We start from the raw sequence: 12,390 nt of genomic DNA on the forward strand, positions 1-12,390 counted from the left end.
ATTGCTGACGCTGAAAAACTGCAAATGCTGGAGGTGAGGGGAAGTGAAAGCCTGTGCAGGTGGCTGCTGCCACTGGTTCTCCTATCTGGAGTCCTGTTAGCCACAGCTGAAACAAAGTATCTCGCTGTTCTGTGTCCTTAAGATTGCTCTAAATGAATGTTTTCTCCTCAATATGAGCGCAATGGGACTCTCTACTGGCAACACTTTGAAGTACATTGTCTGCCGGGGCACACATGGTGTGCTCTATTTTCTGCTTTGGGCTGAGCTGTACTGCTCTCACGAGTTTTGATTTGGCAACCTCTTACCAGACAGGTGTCCCCTGGTGCCAGGGGATGATGGAAGCAGGTATCCCAGCTTCAGCTGAGCTTCTGAAATACAATGTAAATAACAAAGATGTTTGAAATGTAGTACTTGGGTTTGCTTTGTTTTCCTTCTTTTGCTGCAGGAAGCAGAGAATGGAGATCAAAACAGTATGAATAACATATTTCTATAATAGTAAAAGTAAACGTCATCCAAATGCTTGGATAAAAGCTTGCTCTATGCAAGGTTTGAATATGGTTGCAGAGAAGCAGTGCACCACAGGCGTGAGAGTTGCTTTGCTGTTACTGTGAGACTGCTCAGGTACAATGCATCTTGTATAATGGCTGCTCTCTGGTCTTGTTCTTGTATCTTTATCAATGACCTTGACAAGGGGTGGAGTCCAACACTGATGATAGAAAGCTGGGAGGAGTGGCTGACACCCTGAAAGGTGGTGCTGCCATTCAGCCAGACCTGGACAGACTGGAGAGCTGGGCAGCGATAAACTAGATGAGCTTTAACGAAGCAAGTGCAGAGTCTTCCACCTGGGAAGGAATAACCGAAGGTATCAGTAAAGGTTGGGACATGACCTGATGGAGAGGAGCTCTGTGGAGAAGGACCTGGGCATCCTGGTTGACAACAGATTGTCCATGAGCCAGCAGTGTTCCCTGGTGGCCAAGGACAATGGGATCCTAGAGTGCATTAAAAGGTGCATGGCCAGCAGGTCAAGGGAGACCATCCTCCCCCTCAATTCTGCCCCAGTCAGGCCTCACCTGGAATACTGTATCCTGTTCTGGGCCCCCCAGTACAAAAAAGGCTGGGATCCCCTGGAGAGAGTCCAGCAAAGGGCCACAAAGATGATAAAGGGCCTGGAGCATCTCTCCTATGAGGAAAGGCTGAGTGAACTGAATCTGTTCAGCCTTAATAATAATAAAATAATAATAATAATAGTAATAATAAAAAGACTCAGAGGTGATCGTATTAATGTTTATAAATATCTTAAGTGTGGGAGTCAAGGACATGTGGCCAACCTCTTTTCAGCAGTCTGTGGGACAGGTCAAGGGGAAATGGCCATAAATTTGAGCATAGGAAGTTCTGCACCAATATGAAAAGGAACTTCTTCACAGTAAGGGTGATGGAGCACTGGAACAGGCTGACCAGAGAGGTTGTGTCTCCTCTGGAGATATTAAAGAACCAGCTGGATGCCTACCTGTGCAGCCTGCTGCAGGGACCCTGCTTTGTAGGGGCGTTGGACTCTCTGATCTCTCAGCCCCTACAATTCTGTGACTCTGTGATTCTTTCTCTGGATGATTTGTGGATCTCCAGTTGAGCAGCTGAGTAGCTATTGCTAACTTTCCTTCTGTCTGCCTGTTGGCAACTGCTCTTTACTCCAAATTAAAATCTGCTCCTATGTTTGGGAGGCAAGGAAGGATTAAGTTATCCCCACATGTCATCATGGTCCATTAACACATTCAGTGTGTTTTAGAAGTATGAAGTATTTTAGAAGCCCTGAAGTATGAAGGTATACAACTGCCAGCTTCAGCTGAAGTGGACTTGTTTTCAGTGTAGATGTTCAAAATAGTGGAAAGCAGGAACTGTGTTCATACCTTCAGCTGGCTGCAGTCATAGAAGTCCTGTGGAAGGAGGGCAAGTGATGCCATGAAACTGTGTTGTGAATGTGCAGGGCTCGGGGGGAAAAAAAATCTGGTTAGAGAAAATGGAAAGGAATAGCACTTGGCTAAAAAGATTCTGTGCATTTTTGCTTCATGGAAGGCCCTTGGTAAGGGGAAGTTTCAGGAGAAAGAAGAAGAAAAAAGGGGACTAAAGGTTTTATGTGTACAGCTTAATGTGCACAGCTGAACAAATGGCCAATTCTTCTGTCAATGTCATGGCCAAGGACCCTTCTTTTCATGTCTGAATGAAGTGCTATGAGATATGGTTTAGTGGGTAGTAATGGTGATAGGAGGACGATTGGATTAGATGAGCTTGTAGGTCCTTTCCAACCTTGTGATTCTATGATTTTAAGTTCCTCTCCTCATTTCTAGATGTGCTGTGAGGGGAAGAAAATGTGGCTGATATGAATTTTGGCTGCAGTCACTTGCTGTGCAGAAGGATTTTACAGGAAGCTGTGCTTGAAAATCAGTTTGTTGTTAGCAGTAACAGTTCTCAAACGTTATGTCATTGGAAAAAAAGAGTAGTTTAGATGGCTGAGTGGAAAGTAATAGGAAAATTGAGAGGGTTGGAAGAGAGATACAGCCTGAGAGCTTTCTCTTTCATATTTTTTGGCATGCATAATTAAGTAAAGTGCTTATTGGTGATAGCCTCATAATGGCAGATACCCCTTCTAATAAGTTGACCTATAAAATGTTCCAGTCAATTAAAATATTACAGTAAAAAGAAATAAAATAATATTTCCTGTCTAACTGCTGACGTATTTTCATCAACACCACGGACTTATGACAAAAAACTCTACAATATGGAAACTTCTGCCATAAAACTGTGAGCACATCAGGAGCGTGAATCCCTTATGGTCTCCTGAAGCTGTCACTGCATAGCAGGTGAGGTGAGGACTCCAAGAAGTGACATCTGCCTTTTTGCCAGTTTTCCCTGATATCCACGAATTTAGGTTTTTCAGCATTGGTGGAATATATATATGTATATTATGTTTTATTTTTTAAATTCAAATTGCAATGAACAAGCCTAGAATTTCCTAAAACAAAAGAGGTTAATTTTATTATTTTCTTACCAGGATGAACAATACAGAAATGCAACATAAAAAAGGTGTGAAAGGGAGGTAAAGGACCCTTGAAATTCTCTTGCATTGAGATGTATTTTTGTAGGCTTTTTAATTGCTGGGCTGTTCTGTTTTGCAGTCACTTTTTGGTATGGGCCAAAATACAGATATTGTATTGGTGAAAATAGTTTTCTTAATCATAAAGGATTTTTATTTATTTAATTTTGGCCATGTTTTACTACTGATCCCTACAGCCCATCGCTATAAGTAGAAATCTTCATGTTCCACTGCTGCTGCACGTATGCTGCATCAAGATCTGGGGTTTATACAATGCTTGCAACTGCTTAATAACAGTAATTAGTGTTCTTTGAAAGAGGTGGTTTGAAAAATATACATTTTTACCTTGCTGACCATGCAACATCTTATATTTAAACAAGCTTCTGAGTATTAAAGTGCATGGATAGTCTTTGTGTAATAGCTCTGATGTTTAGGTTGGTTTCCTAGACAAGCTTTATGCAATCCCACTTTCCATCTGTTAGCTGTGCTTCTCAGTAACTTCAGTCCAATGTCCGATTTACATCAGCCTTGCAGAGGTCTGGGAGCTACAGAATCCCTGGGGGCTGGCTGGAGCTGCTAATGCTACTTGCTCTGCATGCCAGTGTTTGGGCTGAGACACTCCCTGGGCTCCCCTGGCATCCAGGATGTAGCACCCAACCAGCTGATTAGCATGGATTTAACTCCAGAGTAACCAAACCTGTGCCTCTTGTTCAACCAGCAACTGGTGGGAAGTTTGGTGAGGGGAGGGAAGCCACGTGTGCAGAGCATGTGCTGTGTAGGGAAAAAGGGAATGAGCTAAAGGTACTGTGGAGGTGTGTGTGGGAAACCAGGCTTTGTTTCTTCTGCTGTTCACAAAACAACTTGTTTTTCTGCAGCTCGTCATTAATGATAGATTTTGCAGTCGTTTGGTGGATATAAATTTCTATATATATATATATATTTCTTGAATATTTTGAGGCTGCTGAAAGGATGTTGACAGATGGACAAGTTGGCATATTCATCAGTTAAAGATTATTAACTTGTTTGTAAACAGTATTTTTAGACTATTAATATCAGAAACTATATCATTTTCAAGTCTGCTGGCAATTCTGGGTGAAAGCTGAGTTTCATTTTGAATGGGCTTCTGCTGATCCAGAGGATCACTTGCATTGCAGTATTTATAACTTGGTATCTTCGCAGTCTGGCAGAGTCTTCAGTGAGGCACACATCACTGTTTCTGTGCAATTCACGTTGTATTTGGTCAAAGCCTTTCTTCACAAATTTGTGTGATTCAGCCATACGCAGGCTTTGTTTTCCACCTTATAATGAGTCTGTTAATTTGCTTATTTATTCAAGCGCTGTGCTGACTGATTGTAATTGGAAAGGTTCCAGTGGTTCCTTTCCTTTCTTGGTCATATCTGCATATACTTTATAATTATATGATCATAGAATACATGTAACTTTTCTGATTTCTAATAATGTAACAATTAAAAAAAATCATGTCATTTTATTATTTGAAAGAGCAATCTCTTGGGTATTTTCTTTCTATAAACGAATGGAGTGTATACATAAGGAATTGCATTTTAGAAAAAGTACCACTTGAAATGTAAGCATTACTTTTCATCAGTATTCCCAGTTACTTTGGAAACAGTATCACTGGGGTTTATGAGAAGGCGCTTACCTAAGTGCTTTATTAGCTAACAGTTTCAGGAGCTCATGCTACAGTGGAGTGCTATAAAAGTCAATTTCAAACCAAGGACTTTAAGAAGTTTCTGCTGGTTTTCAAGGAAATTGGTGAGTTCCCAGAAGACTGTGATATTTCTGGCCTCCATATTTTCTGGCTGGGTATTTTCTGTTAAGAAAAATCTGTTAAGAAAATGTGATCAGTTTCTGTTGTGCTTTCAAATGAATCTCTGAACTTCATTGTGCGTGATTTGTATAGGCTTGAAAACTAGCATCAGAATAGCAGAAATTTTTCATTCCAGAAAAAGAATCCTAAAGTTTCTGAACAGAAGTTCTTGAAATAATCATTTGCTTAAGTTTTAAAAGTAAATTTCTGCATTGATGCTGACTTAATGTAAATCTTCTATTCAGATCATGTCATGGACAGCACAGTAAAAGGCTTAGATATAGTTTTCTGGTTATAAGAGAGGAGAAATTATTGTAGCTTGGAATTAAAATACTGTCTTTTAGTAGGTCATGACCACACTGAGATGAATAATTACAAATTTGATCAGAGTTCTTACTATGTTAGTCACTTCTTGTGGCTGTAAATCAATTGTCCCGTAAATATTCTGTACTCAGGAGGAGCTTCTCAGTGACATGAGAGGTCCACTCCCAACTCACAGTAGAGCCACGCATCTGAAACTGGAAATAGTGTAGGGTTGTCTGCTGAATCACCAACGGGATTACCTTGTAACCTCACCCAGCAGAAAGTGCTGAAGGATCAGGGCCATGGAGCTGAGAAGGCAAGCCTGACAAAGTCTGAGCTGCATATACTGGTCCTGATGCAGGAGCTCTCAGCAATGTCAGCACTGAGGAACAAAGCTGCTTGGAGCACACATTTGTGTTTTTTTTTTAATGAGCTGACTGTGAATTGCAGCAACAGAGAACTAGAAAAAAGTGCCAAGCAGAAAAGTGATATTCAGGCTCCAGCACTGCTGGAGAGATCTCTGTTGTTTAAAGTGGGCAGGGTAGTGAGACTACGAGTTTATTACCTGCTGCCTTTCATCAGGGGAGTTCTGAAAATTCTTTTGTCATGTGTTGCATTAGTACTTAGCAAGGAATAACTTAATTGTTCTTATCATCTCCTTTGCCCTACCGATTCCTTGCACTATGTAGCAAACAAGCTACTTCTGAGAGTGCTTCCACCGCAACACACTAGGGTTATAGTTATGGCTCCTGTAAGCCAGGGCTGTGCTTCTGTCTCCTTGGTCATTAAATTCAAGTATGTTCCTGCAGTTCCAGGTGACACCCATACCCAGAAGTGCAGGAGTTCATTAGAGCAGCAGCTGTCTAAATGCTCCTTAATTCCTATTCTGAGCTCTAAAGTGAGTCTCAAGTGATAGTCAGACATATTTGCTGGTGGGAATTGTTCCAGCTTTTGCACTGTATTAAAACTCATTTCACTGGAGCTCTTTAAAATATGAGGACTGGCTAGTACCAAAAATTAAGTATAATTAATAAAGCTTCTAGGGTTGCCAAAAATGCAAGCATCAGAAAAACTGCATGTTTCAAACATGAGGAATGGGAATTGAGATTTGAAGAAATGATGAGGCCAAAGAAACCACAACATTTGGTGAGAATCAAGAACTTCAATTGATGGAAATGTGGAATGATGTCTTGGGCATAAACAAAATAGTATGCCACAGTGCCTCCTGCGGCCTGCTGCTCTGGCTCTGCTGGTCAGGTATGATTACACTTCTGACATAATAACAGGATGCAGAACTTTCAATAGCTCACATTTTACAAAGACTTTTATAAATGCAGCTTCATGGACTTCATACGTGAATTGGTACTTCGTTCTAAAAATCAGAACTCTCTTCATAGACCTTTCCACTGGGAAGTGTCAGCTGATAAATCAATATGATGAGTGCCTGGAGGACAATCTGTAGCTCGAGCCTAATTTTCAGAATGTAGAGATGTGGACAGGGATAGTTAATGTCTATGACAGTTCATGGTGGCTTCTATACAGTTTCAAGCCAGAAGGATTCCCCAAGTTGCTCTTCATTCATCAGCTCTGGGACATCAGTAACTGGTGATTGTCACATTGCTGGTGGCACTTGGACATTATGGCATGCCTGGGAGAAGTCACGTTTTTCATGTGAGAGTTGAAAGCATCTCACTGAGATCAAATCCTAGCGTTAATTCAAAGTATTATCCAGTGCAGCAGGTCAGCAGCATATTTTGGCGACATTAAAGTTCTGAATTACTAAATTTTCAATGGAAATCTGTATTTTCTAGGGAATGTTTGCCACCAAGGCTGTTTATTCCAAGCCTTTCCAAGATTTTATATATTTTAGTTCAGAGATTGTTTTCTGTTGTTGCTGTTCTTGTGTTCAAAAACACATGCAATTTTCATCTTGAAAGTACTAACTGTAGTAAAATGAACATTATCTCTGTTTTAATCTTTAGGCATTATTTCTTTTAAAAGTTAGTGTTGATGATTGTTTTCTTATATATACATATATATATATATATATATATATATTTGTCCCCAGCCACTTAAAACTCTGAAAAGACTTTCATCTGTTCAGAAATTTTTGACTGCTCTCAGTTTCTGGCAGTTTGTGTGGAGGACTGACACTAGAAAGGGCACTTTGACCATTTATTTGCTTTTTCTGTCTGTGCCCATTCTGCAAGACTGCAAGGTGTTTCCTATGTCTGCACATATATGTCCTATATCTGTCCTATGTCTGCAGGATGTATTTAAAAACAAACACAAAACCAAACTCATACAAACAAAAATCTTACAAATACGAGCAATCACCTGTGGATAGATTTCCCAACTAGATAGCACCTCTCCGCTATCAGAGTGATGTGAACAATCCATAATAAAGCAGGCAAAATGGTATCAAGCCTTTGTCTGACACTCACTGTGGTTTGGATTAAGTGTTTTAGCTGCAAGAATGGCAGCCACTTGCAGCCTGTTATTTCTGTGAGAACATGCTCCTGTTATCTTTCAGTGCAGGAGAAGATAGCATGTGCCCCTACCGCATGTATATCTGCAAGATGAGAAGTCTAGTCTGTTGTTAATGTTATCACTGCTGTACCCTGAAATAGAAAACTGCAGGCAGATTGGATTGTGTTAGAGAATGGTAACCATAATAACAACAATCCACAAATGATAAGCAGCTTCAGTGTTTAAAAATAAAATATAAATTGCTTTCTAGTAGTTCCATGAGCATTCTTTAAGACTTAAAGGCTCCTTATATTTGAGGTTGTTTTGGGGATCAAAGACTTGACACTGATATTAAGGAGATCTTCAATTAGTTGACATTGTTTTGTTATATACCTACATGAAATTGAATTTCATCAAATGAAATGTTACTTACCAGCCCTTTCTCAGATGCACACCATATGTAGTGACAGATTACAAACATCCTACATGATGTATGGACTTTTATGTAAGGAGATGAATTTTAGATTCATAGCTAGATATACAAACAATACATTCAGAAAAGAAATTCAGAGTGTGTTGGAGTTAAATGCAGAGCATCTCTGTGATGTGGAGCTTGCACCATGTTCTAGGATGCTGCCCAGTGCATCTGAAATGAAAATTTAGGAAAACAATATTGAGGAAACCTTTTAATAGTTCTAAACCATACGTTTTTGGGGAGATGCTTTAAAAAGAAAGAAGGTTCTGTGTCACATCATTCCTCCACATGGCTTTACTTACAGATAGGAACAGCTAGCAGGAGCCTGAGGATCTCAGACTGTATTCCTTACTGATTGCAACAGGCTCTGAGACTTCACTGTAACAGTGTGGTGATGTGCTCAATCATAGCTCTTCTGGGCCTGTTTGTTTTCAGTCTCCCTTGCTGTCCTGCCATTTTCATAAAGTACTTGGATACTTCTTAAAATCCAGTCTCATCTCTAATTAAAGGGACACGGTGATTACTTGTGTAGTTCATTCAAAGAGTGGCTATAAGAACTGAAGAAGACCCATTCTTCAAAATATGTTTAAAGGAAAAAGACAGCCCGGGCTTCAAATTCTCTTGGTAGTCCTTGCAGCCTGGAAGGCCAGCTGTATCCAGGTCTGGATCAACAGAGTGGTGGCCAAAAGAGAGAGGGAGGAAATTGTCCCCTCTGCTCCACATTAAGGGGGTCCCATCTGGAGCACTGCATGCAGAACTGAGGTCCCCAGCACAAGAGTCAAAGAGCTAAATCTCATAGGGGGGGAAAAAAAAAAAAACCTGAAAAAATTACTTGCTAATAAGTAACATGGTTAAGCAGCTATTCAGCGTTGATATGGGAGAGGTTAGTTTGGATGTTGGGTAGCTGAAGAGAAAGAGTTCTTGCTCTTTAGACTCATACGAAAGTGTTCTGGAGTTTTCTGCCACAGGTATATGAGAAGCATAAATAGGAGTACTGCCAAAATTCCTTTAAGAATAAATCATTCCTTATGTTTACAAGCAAATTCTTGTTGCTATCTGTGCGAGAGAAACTTATAAGCTGCTGACGTTTTTCACTGGGGCCTGAATGTGAGTCTGTATTAAGTAAGAGAGTCAATTGCTTACCATTAGAGTTCTTGAAGGAAAAAATAGTTGTTGCTGTTGGATGCAAGTTGAAAGATTCTTGTTTATCAAGGAGCATCTGTTTAGTCTATTAACCTTGACAACCGTGTCAGCAGTTTTTTCTGTGTGTTTTCCCAAAGGCTCTATGTTGAAGCAGTATGAGATACAGAGTTATTTTTAGTGTAGACAGTTCATAGTTATGCTTAAAAGACATAGGTCAGAGTTTAAATACTAGAGGTAAAAGCTGTCCTAGACAATTTGAAAAGTCAATACGTTTAATCTTTGAAAATTAAAATGGAGGAGTGGAATCACGAAAATATCAACATGAACTAGATATTTTTTACATAAGTTTGTTATGGCTGCACACAATTCCTGAGGTAAGAAGGCACCTCTGGAGACAACCTGGCCCAGCCACCTGCTGGGAGCAGGATCAGTTAGGGCTGGCTGCTCAGGGCTGTGGCCACTGAATGTTTCCAAAGATGGAGATGGAGACTCCATAATCTCCCCAGGACACCTGTTCCAGTGCTCAGTCACCTGCACAGTAAAAGGAATTTTCCTTTTTTAAATGGTTTAAATAGAATATCTTACCCTTCAATCTATGGCTATTGCTTCCTTCCCTTTCACCAAGAATCCCTGAGAAGAGTCCAGCTCTATCTTCTTTACTCGCTTCCATTGGGTATTTTTACACACGAATAGATTTGTATGTAAGGAAAAAAAACTCACAGAAACAATCAGAGCAAACAGTTCACACCCACTGACACACCTACACCTGTGCTTGCTTGCTCTTGGTAACAGATGTTTTATGTTGCTTTTGCTGTCCTGGATTCTGTGGATAAGTAAAGACTACAAGTGACTGTGCACATTAGAAAGCTGAAGAGGGGACTCATTTCATTCCTGTGATTTGCTCCTCATTTCAAACTGAAGTCTTGACTCTCATGACCAAACCTCTAGGCAGTTCGTTTTCCATTAGTTGTTAAGATGAAGACTGTATTAAGTTGAGTTTGCGTTGCTCTTTGTCACATCTTCAATTATGTGTCCTACTTGAAAATACCAATGGAGGAGAGGATCAGTTCTGCCTTACGGCAGAGTCCTTAGCTGTGTTAGCTGTGTTCCTTCTTTCTCTTCTTTTGGTGCTTTTTGCATTAATCCTAGAGAATTTGTGACAGTCTCTAATTGCTTGGTCAGCCAGTTCTGCCTGGGCATCCCAGCCCTGGGTCAGCATCTTTCTGCCCTGCTCCTTGCTTAGCACCTAGCTTTAGGCTAGTCAGGTAGCCTATTTGTTCATGTGCAGATCTTTCCAAATCCTATTGCATTCTGTGCTTACCTTCAACTGCTTTATAGCCTAATATTAATGTGTGTCTCCTGCCCTGGCTGTTAGTGCCTTGTTCATTTAGGTCACACTGTTTCCTTCTTAGACCTGCACTAGTTTCTTGGCTTTCCCATTCCCACCACTTGCAGATTGCTGCCTGACTTCTCTTTCCAGCTTACTCCTCTTCCCCATTTCCATCTCTGTCCTTACTCTTTCTGCATGAATCCTGAGGTTTTTCATCTGTATTGCCTTAGAGCAAGGATCATCACCAGAGACTGCCTTCCAAGTGCAGCCCAGCCCCATGCCACCCTGAACCACTGTTGGAAGAATGCACAGGGAAGGTCCACCATTGCTGCTTAGCCAAGAGTGGAGCACAGGTCATTCAGAAGTTGTTATAATTTTAAATAGCCTCAACAGGGGATGACAATTTTGCAGACTTTAATTCTTGAACTATAAAATCTATGCACAGATTTGCTTTGTGAAGCCCTCAGATAGACTTGGGTACCTGTCATGATGTTTCAATTCAAGAGAGCAATGAGCAATTCAGCTTATTTACCGTCCAAGCTGCCAGACTCTGGCTGCTTGTGCTGTCTGTAGTGAGAATTGCTTGTGACATGTAAGTCACTTATGGTGACAGTCTGAATAAAGTCCTTCATCTGTACTGAATGTGTGTGAACTGCAGTCCCCCTGACCCTGATTTCATATTCATGCCCAAAGTACAGAAACTGATGAAACTGTTCAAAAATGATCACTGTGATTTTTAATAGACAGAGAACAATATGCTTCCCTTATTGATGATATTAGGAGCCGCTGTGACAGTCCTGCTGGTTTTATCTGTTGTTTTCTTTCTTTCTTTCTTTCTTTGTTTTGTTGTGGGTTTTTTATTCTCCCCAGTTGCCCATTAGAGCTCTATGAAACAAGCAAAGTAATGGGTGATGACACTGGTTTTCCTAGTATTGACAGGTGTGGTTTCACATTAAGAAGCCATGCAGTACAACTCAGACCATTCTGTCCAGACTAATAAGTGTATGTAACTGCACTCTTTCAACATCAGTAGCCGTATCCGTCTTGGGTGAGTGACTTGCATTCCATTAGCAGCGTCTTGTAGGAATGGTGCATGCTTTGTCTACTCGGTGAGAACACAATATTATGATATTATTTGTTTGAAGCATAATTTGCAATTGATGTAATGCAAAGTGACCGGTTTGGCTGGCAGATTGAACTAGTGCTATTTTGTAAACATATGGCAGGGAGATAGTGAAGTAAAATTAAATTGTTCTGATATCTTGATATCTAGTTTGCTCTTTCCAAGAGTATATAGCTTGGTTTTAACTCTGTTTTAGAATATCTACAATAACTTAAACTGTGATTCATGAGTCACATCACCAGTAGTCTGCAGAGGACCAAAGGTCTGTTGTGACGGAGGGGGCAGGTTGAAAGGAATGTGTTGTAACTGTGTTGTAACTTACTTATATAAGTGAACAGAGATAGGTGAGATCTATTTGAAATAAGGGGGGGGGGGAGGAAGAGGAGGCATAGGGAGGATGTTTACAGTGTATTTGAACTGCATCCCTGTTGACCAGGGGGAATGTCTTTTCTTAAGGGAAGATCTCTTGTCCTTTTCCCTTTGTGGAAGGCAAGAAGTTGAGCAGCGCAAACTGTTTTTCAGTGCCGTGTGTGTCCATATCATTGTATGTTATGTGTTGTTATACTTTCATGGCTATAGATAGATATAGGGAACTACTCGCACTTGTTATTCATACACATTCACGATACTG

At 40.5% G+C, this 12,390-nt stretch overlaps 1 protein-coding gene across 12 annotated transcripts in view; it reads left to right on the forward strand.

Moving 5' to 3' along the window:
* The window catches only part of CACNB2 (calcium voltage-gated channel auxiliary subunit beta 2), a 220,394-nt gene that overhangs the window by 110,909 nt on the left and 97,095 nt on the right, over nt 1-12,390 (forward strand). The window lies entirely within an intron of this gene.

Source organism: Coturnix japonica, chromosome 2 (genome assembly GCF_054131305.1).
Source record: "Coturnix japonica strain WE chromosome 2, WE-NBRP24, whole genome shotgun sequence".
Classification (NCBI taxonomy): domain Eukaryota; kingdom Metazoa; phylum Chordata; class Aves; order Galliformes; family Phasianidae; genus Coturnix; species Coturnix japonica.